The sequence below is a fragment of the Dasypus novemcinctus genome, chromosome 11 (genome assembly GCF_030445035.2).
Source record: "Dasypus novemcinctus isolate mDasNov1 chromosome 11, mDasNov1.1.hap2, whole genome shotgun sequence".
Lineage (NCBI taxonomy): Eukaryota > Metazoa > Chordata > Mammalia > Cingulata > Dasypodidae > Dasypus > Dasypus novemcinctus.
The window spans coordinates 15,050,618-15,058,150 of NC_080683.1; the positions used below are offsets into that span (position 1 = coordinate 15,050,618).

The 7,533-nt window shown below is 41.0% G+C and overlaps 1 pseudogene; it reads left to right on the forward strand.

Moving 5' to 3' along the window:
• Nucleotides 1-3,511: 3,511 nt before the first annotated feature.
• LOC101434522 (large ribosomal subunit protein eL28 pseudogene) lies at nt 3,512-3,981 on the forward strand (annotated as a pseudogene).
• Nucleotides 3,982-7,533: the final 3,552 nt, after the last annotated feature.

Here is a 7,533-nt window from a genome sequence, read left to right on the forward strand (position 1 = left end):
CAATCCTTGCACATGGGGCTCCGCTATGCGGGGGACACCCCTGCATGGCACAGCACTTCCAGCGCGCATCAGCACTGCACATGGGCCAGCTCACCACACAGGCCAGGAGGCCCTGTGTTTGAACCCTGGACCTTCTATGTGGTAGGCAGACACTCTTATCAGTTGAGCCAATCCACTTCCCGTCATACTGTTACAATGAAGTCTTTATATGTGGTAGGGCAAGCCCCCACAGACATTTTTTTCCTTCTTCAAGAATATCTTGGAGGGAAGCAGATGTGGCTCAAGCAATTGGGCTCCCATTTACCATATAGGAGGTCCAGGGTTCAATACCCAGGGCCTCCTGGTGAAGGCAAGCTGGCCCACGTGGAATGCTGCCCAATGCAGGAGTGCTGGCGTGCATAGGCGTGCTGGCTCACCCAGCAAGCTGGCTTGAGCAGAGAGCTGACACAGGAAGATGACACAAGAAAAAGAAACACAGACAATAAATAAGAAACACAGCAGACCAGGAAACTGAGATGGCACAGGAGAATCAGTGCCTCTCTCCCACTCCAGAAGGTCCCAGGATCAGTTCCCAGAGCCACCTAATGAGAATACAAGCAGACATAGAAGAACACACAGAGAATGGACACAAAAATCAGACAAGGGAGGGTGGGGAATAAATAAATCTTCAAAAAATTAAAGAAAAGAAGAATATCTTAGATGTTTATTGCTGTTGTATAAAAATGCAATGCTTTTATAAGGGCTAATAATGTCTCTGTAGATTATTTTGGATTTTTGTGCTTATAATCATGTAATCCACAAAGAGTAACAATTTTGTTATATCCTTTCTGAGGCTTATTTGTTTTTTAGTCTTACTGTACTGGCTAGGATCTTCAGTAGAATTTGAATAGAGATGGTAATAATAGACATTCTTTTTTTGATCTTGAGCTTGACTATTAATGATTCACCATTAAGTATCAAGGTTTCTGTAGATTTTAGTAGATACCCTCAACAAAGCAAGGAAATGCCCTTCTATTCCTACTTTGCCAAAATTTAGTTCTCATAAATAGATGCTGAATTTTTAGAAGATTTTTTCCTACCTCCAATAAGATAATCACATGGAATTTTTCACTTAATCTCTATTCCCCACCTCCACGGCTCCCTCATCTGTTTGCTCATTGTTTTTGTTCATTGTTTGCACTTATTGTCTATGCTCATTGTCTGTCTATATTTTCTTCAGGAGGCACCGGGAACTGAACCGGGACCTTCCATGTGAGAAGTGGGCATTCAACTGCTTCAGCCACATCCACTCCTCTTAATCTCTTAGTGTGATAAATTCATTTTTCTTCTTTTTTTTTTAAGATTTCATTTATTTTTCTCCCCTCCCCCCCCCCATTGTCCGCTCTTCGTGTCCATTCGCTGTGTGTTCTTCTGTGTCTCTTCTTATTGCGTCATCTTGCTTGTCAGCTCTCCGTGTATGTGGAGCCACTCCTGGGCAGACTGTGCTTTTCTTGCATGGGATAGCTCTCCTTGCAGAGCACACTCCTTGTGCATAAGGCCTCCCTATGCAGGGGACACCCCTGCATTGCACAGCACTCCTGGCGCACATCAGCACTGTGCATGGGCCAGCTCATCACATGGGTCAGGAGACCTTGTGTATGAACCGTGGACTTCCCATATGGTAGGAGGACACTCTATCAGTTGAGCCACATCCACTTCCCAAATTCATTTTTCTAAAGCAAGACTAATCTTGTCTTCCCAGGATAAACCTTGGAATATTATCTTTTTTACATACTTTTGGATTTGCTTACTGATAAAATTTTAGGATTTGTGTGTAATATTTATGAGTTAGATTGGCCTATACTTTTCCTTTCTTAAAGTGTTCATGTCTGGTTTGGGTATCAAGGTTATGCTAGCTTCATAAGATAAGCTAGGGTAAATTCCTTCTTGTAATCTCTGGAAAGTTTATATAAGAATGGGATTGTATCTTCCTTCAATGTTTGATAGAATGTCAAAACCATTTGGGCTGAGGCTTTCTTCATAAGATTTTAAATTATGGATTCAATTTCTTTAATGATTACATAACTGCTCAGGTTTTCAATGTCTTCTGGGTCACTTTTGGTAAATTGTATTGTTCTAGAATTTTATCCATTTCATATAAGTTTTCAAGTTTATTGGCAGAAAATTTTGTTCATAGTAAATCCCTTATTATCTTTTTAATATCTTTAACTTCAATTATTATGTCCCGTTTGTTCCTTTTATTACTATTTGCCTTCTCTCTTTTTACTTGGCCAGTCTACCAAAAGATTTGTTCATTTAATGGGTTGTTTCAAAGAATCAATTTGTGGTTTTGTTTAATATCTCTATTGTTTGTATATCATTGATTTTGGCACTTGTCTTCATAATTTTTTTCTATTTTGCATTCTTTTTCTTTTTTTCTTTTTTTTTTTTAATTATTTTTCATTTATTTCTCTTCCCCTGCCCCACCCCACCACCAAGTTGTCTGCTCTCTGTATCCATTCGCTTGCATTCTTGTCAGTGGCACTGGGAATCTGTGTCTCTTTTTGTTGTGTTATCTTGCTGCATCAGCTCTCCATGTGTGCAGCGCCACTCCTGGGCAGGCTGTGCTTTTTTCACATGTAGCGGCTCTCCATGCAGGGTGCACTCCTTGCATGTGGGGCTCCACTATGCGGGGGACACCCCTGTGTGGCACAGCACTCTTTGCATACCTCAGCACTGCACATGGGTCAGGTGACCTGGGTTTAAATCCTGGACCTCCCATAGGTAGGAGGACACTCTATCAGTTGAGCCAAATCTGCTTCCCAATTTGCTATTCTTTTTCTAACTTCTTAATTTAGATATTTAGCTCATTAATTTTCAGAATTTTGTTTTTTCTCTCTATTATATTCTATTAATAATATAGCATTTGAGGTTATAAATTTGACTCTGAGGTTCTGCTTTGGTTGAGTATCACATATTTTGACATATGTATTGTCATTATTCAAGTATAAGTATCTTCTAATTTCTAAGTTTAGCCTATAAGAAGTTTGTTTTAAATATCCAAATATGTGATATTTTTCAAATTACCATTTTTATTGATTTCTAACTCTATTGCATTATATTGAGAGAACATAACCTGCACAATATGAAACCGAAAAAATATTTTAAGAATTGCTTTTACAGCCAATTGCCACGTGATCAACATTCCATGTGGGTTTGAAAATAACATGGTGTCTTACCTAATTATTGAGTGCAATGTTCTTGCTAAAATGTGTTAACTGTGTTCTTCAAACTCTCCATCTCCATAATGGAATGATGCTAGAAATCAATAGCTGGTGGGGAACTGGAAAATCCACAAATATATAGACATTAAATAACAGTCTCTGAAACAATCAATGGGTCAAAGAAGAAACTGCAAGGGATTAAATGAGTAAATATCTTGAGATGAATGAAAATGAGAACGCAACATATTGAAACTTGTGGGATGCAGCTCTTTCCATCTCCAGCCACCACGGGAAGAGGAGGTGCCACCATGTCCGCAAATCTGCAGTCAATGGTTGTGCAAAACTGCTCCGGTTTCCTGGTCAAGTGGAACAAGCAGAGGTACAGCACTGAGCCCAAAAACCTCAAGGCCCACAACTCTTTCCACTACAGTGGGCTACCTCACTGCAAGATCTTGGGTGGGGACCTGGTGGTCAACGGTAAAGGGGTTGCGGTGGTCCTGAAAAAGAGATTAGTCTAGCGCAAGCCAGCCCGCTCCTACATGCAGAACACATCAACAAGAGCATCAGGGCCCCCTGCAGCAGCATCTGGCACATGATCTGCAAGAACAAGTACTGCCCAGACCTGCGCATGGGCGCCATCCCCAGAGCCAGCACCATCACGTGCGGTCAGAAGCCTGTGACAGTGAAGAGGAAGAGGGCCACTCCACCAAGAACTCCTGTGCCTGCCCCAAATAAAGGTGTCGCCGCCTCTTCTGGAAAAAAATCTTGTGGGATGTAGCAAAGGTAGTGCTGAGAGGGGAATTTATAGCCCTAAGCACTTATGTTAAAAAAGAAGAAAGAGGGAAATGGATGTGGCTCAACCAATTGGGCTCCCATCTACCATATAGGAGGTCCAGGGGTCGATGCCCAGGGCCTCCTGATGAGGGCAAGCTGGCACATGTGGTGAGCTGGCCCCCACATGGAGGGCTGGCCAACGCTAGAATGCCACCCCATGCAGGAATGCCGCCCTGCATGGGAATGCCTCCCTGCACAGGAAAAGCCGCCCTGCGCAGAAGTGCCAGCCGACACTGAAAGCTGGCGCAGCAAGATGATGCAACAAGAGACACAGAGGGGAGAAAATAAGAAGACATAGCAGAACAGGGAGCTGAGGTGGTGCAAGAGAGTAATCTCCTCCCTCCTACTCCAGAAAGCCCCAGCATCAGTTCCCAGAGTCACCTAATGAGAATTCAAGCAGACACAGAAGAACACACAGCAAATGGACACAGAGAGCAGACAACAGGAGCAACGGGGAGGGGGAGAAGTAAATAAAATAAATCTTAAATAAAAGAAAGAGCTAAAAAAATCAAAGACCTAACTGCACACCAGGAGGAACTAGAAAAAGAACAGCAAACTAACACAAAGGAGGCAGAAGGGAAAAAATAACAAAGATTAGAGCAGAAATAAAGAAAATAATTGAGAGTTAAAACAACAGAGAGAATTAACAAAACCAAAAGCTCATTCTTTAAAAAGATCAATACAGTCAACAAACCCTTGCTATACTGACAAAGAAAAAATTAGAGAAGACAAAAATAAATTAAATCATAAATGAAAGGGGAGAGCTTACTACTGACCCCACAGAAATAATTTTTTAAAAAGATCATGAAGGTACTATGAACAATGGTATACCAAAAAAAATTAGAAAACCTAGATGAAATGGACAAATTCCTAGAAACACATGAGCACCCTACACTATCTCTACAAGATACAGAATATCTCAACAGACCAATTACAAGCAAAGAGATTGAATCAGTCATCAAAAATCTCCCAAAAAGAAAAGCCCAGGACCAGATGCTTCATAGGTGAATGCTACTAATCATTCCAAGAGGAATTAATACCAGTTCTGCTAAAACTTTTCCAAAAAAATGAAGAGGAGGGAACACTACCTCACTCATTCTATGAGGCCAACATTACTCTAATACCAAAGCCATATAAAACTACTCCAAAACGAATTTGGAGGACTCATACTTCCTGACTTTAAAGCATACTATTATGCTACAGTACTCAAAACAGCATGCTATTGGTATAAGAATAGATATATCAACCAGTTGAATCAAACTGAGAGTTCAGAAATAGAACACCCTCACACCTATGTCCAACTGATTTTTGACAAGGCTGTCAAGTCCACTCAACTGGGAAAGAACAGTCTCTTCAACAAATGGTGCTGGAAGAAATTGGATCTCCTTATGCAAAAGAATGAATGAAGACCCCCTCTCACACCATACACAAGAATTAACTCAAAATGTCTAGAAGAAAATGTAGGGAAGCATCTTCAGGATCTTGTGTTAGGCAATGGTTTTTTAGGCTTTCTACCCAAAGCACAAGTAATAAAAGAAAAAATAGACAAATGGGACTTCCTCAAAATTAAAAGCTTTGTACATCCAAGGACTTTGTAAAGAAAGTGAAAAGAGGGAAGCAGATTTGGCTCAATAGGGAGTGTGTCCACCTACCACATAGGAGGTCAAGGGTTCAAACCCAGGGTCTCCTGACCCATGTGGTGAGCTGGCCCACACGCAGTGCTGTGCCATGCTGGGGTGTCCTCCAAATAGGGGAGCCCCATGTGCAAGGAGTGCACCCTCAAGGAGAGCCGCCCCACGTGAAAAAAGCACAGCCTGCCCAGGAGTGGTGCCACACACACGGAGAGCTGATGCAGCAAGATGACGCAACAAAAAGAGACACAGATTCCCAGTGCCGCTGACAAGAATGCAAGTGAACACACAGAAAATGGACACAGAGAGCAGACATGGGGACAGGTGAGGGGAAGGGGAGAGAAATAAATAAAAAATCTTTTTTTTTAAAAAAAGACAACTTACTCAAAGGGGAGAAAATATTTGGAAACCACATATCCAATAAGAATTTAATATCCAAAATAATACAGAAATCCCACAACTCAACAATAAAAAAGACAAACAACCAATTTAAAAATTGGGCAAAAGACTTGAACAGACATTTCTCTGAAGAGGATATACAAATGGCTAAAAAGCATATGAAAAGATACTCAAAACCACTAACTATTAGGGAAATGCAAATCAAAACCCCAATGAGATGTCATTTCATGCCCACTACAGTGGCTACTTTTTTTTTTTAGGAGGAACCAGGGACTGAATCCAGGACCTCATACATGTGAAGTGGACACTTAACCACTGAGCTATATCTGCTCCCCAATGAGAGTTGGCTTTGTTTGTTTGCTTGCTTGCTTGTTTTGTTTTTAGAAGATAGAGGCGATGGAACCCAGGACTTCATACATGGGAAGCAGGTGTTCAACCACTTGAGCTACATCTGCTCCTTGGTTTGGTTTTTTGTTTTTTTTTTCAAATGAACTCTCTTAGTTTCCATTTGTTTGTGAATATTTTATACTCACTTTCATATTGAAGGAAAAGTTTTCTGGATACAGAATTCTCAGCTGGCAGTTTTTCTCTCTCAGTATTTTTTCAGTATCCTATTGCCTCCATGGTTTCTGATGAGAAGTCTGCATTAAGTCTTACTGGGCATCCCTTGTATGTGAGCAACTAAAAGGGACAATTTTAACGATTGCAATCTGCTCTCAGAATTTTGTCTCTATCTTTGACGTTTGTCATTCTGAGTAGTATGTGTCTTGGAGTAGGTCTATTCAGATTTATTCTGATTAGAGTATGGTGTGCTTATTGGACATGTAGATTCATTTCTTTCATGAGAGTTGGGAAATTTTCAGCTATTATTTCCTCAAATATTCATTCTGCCCCTTTTCCCTTCTCTTCTCTTTCTGGAACTCCCATGACACATATGTTGTTGTGTTTTGTGTTGTCATTCCAACTCCCTGAGCTCCTGCTCAATTTTTTCCATTCTTTCCTCCTCTGTTCTTTTCTCTCTTCAATTTAAGCTGTTCTGTCTTTAGTATCACTTATTCTTTTATCATTTCAAGTCTGCTGTTGTATGCCTTTAGTGTGTTTCTTATCTCATCTGTTGGGTCTTTCATTCCCATGAGCTCTGTTGCTTTTCTATTCAGGACTTCAAATTCTTCTTCATGCTCACTCAATGTTGTCTTTTTCTTTAAGATTTATTTTTATTTATTTATTTCTCTCCCCTCCCCCCCCCACACCAGTATCTGTTCTCTGTGTCCATTTGCTGTACATTTCTCTGTGTCCACTTCTATTCTTGTCAGCAGCACTGGGAATATGTGTCGCTTTTTTGTTGCATCATCTTGCTGTGTCAGCTCTCCATGTGCACAGCTGCCACTCATGGGCAGGCTGAACTTTCTTTCGTGCTGGGTGGCATTCCTTTACGGGATACACTCCTTGCACGTGGGTCTCCCCTA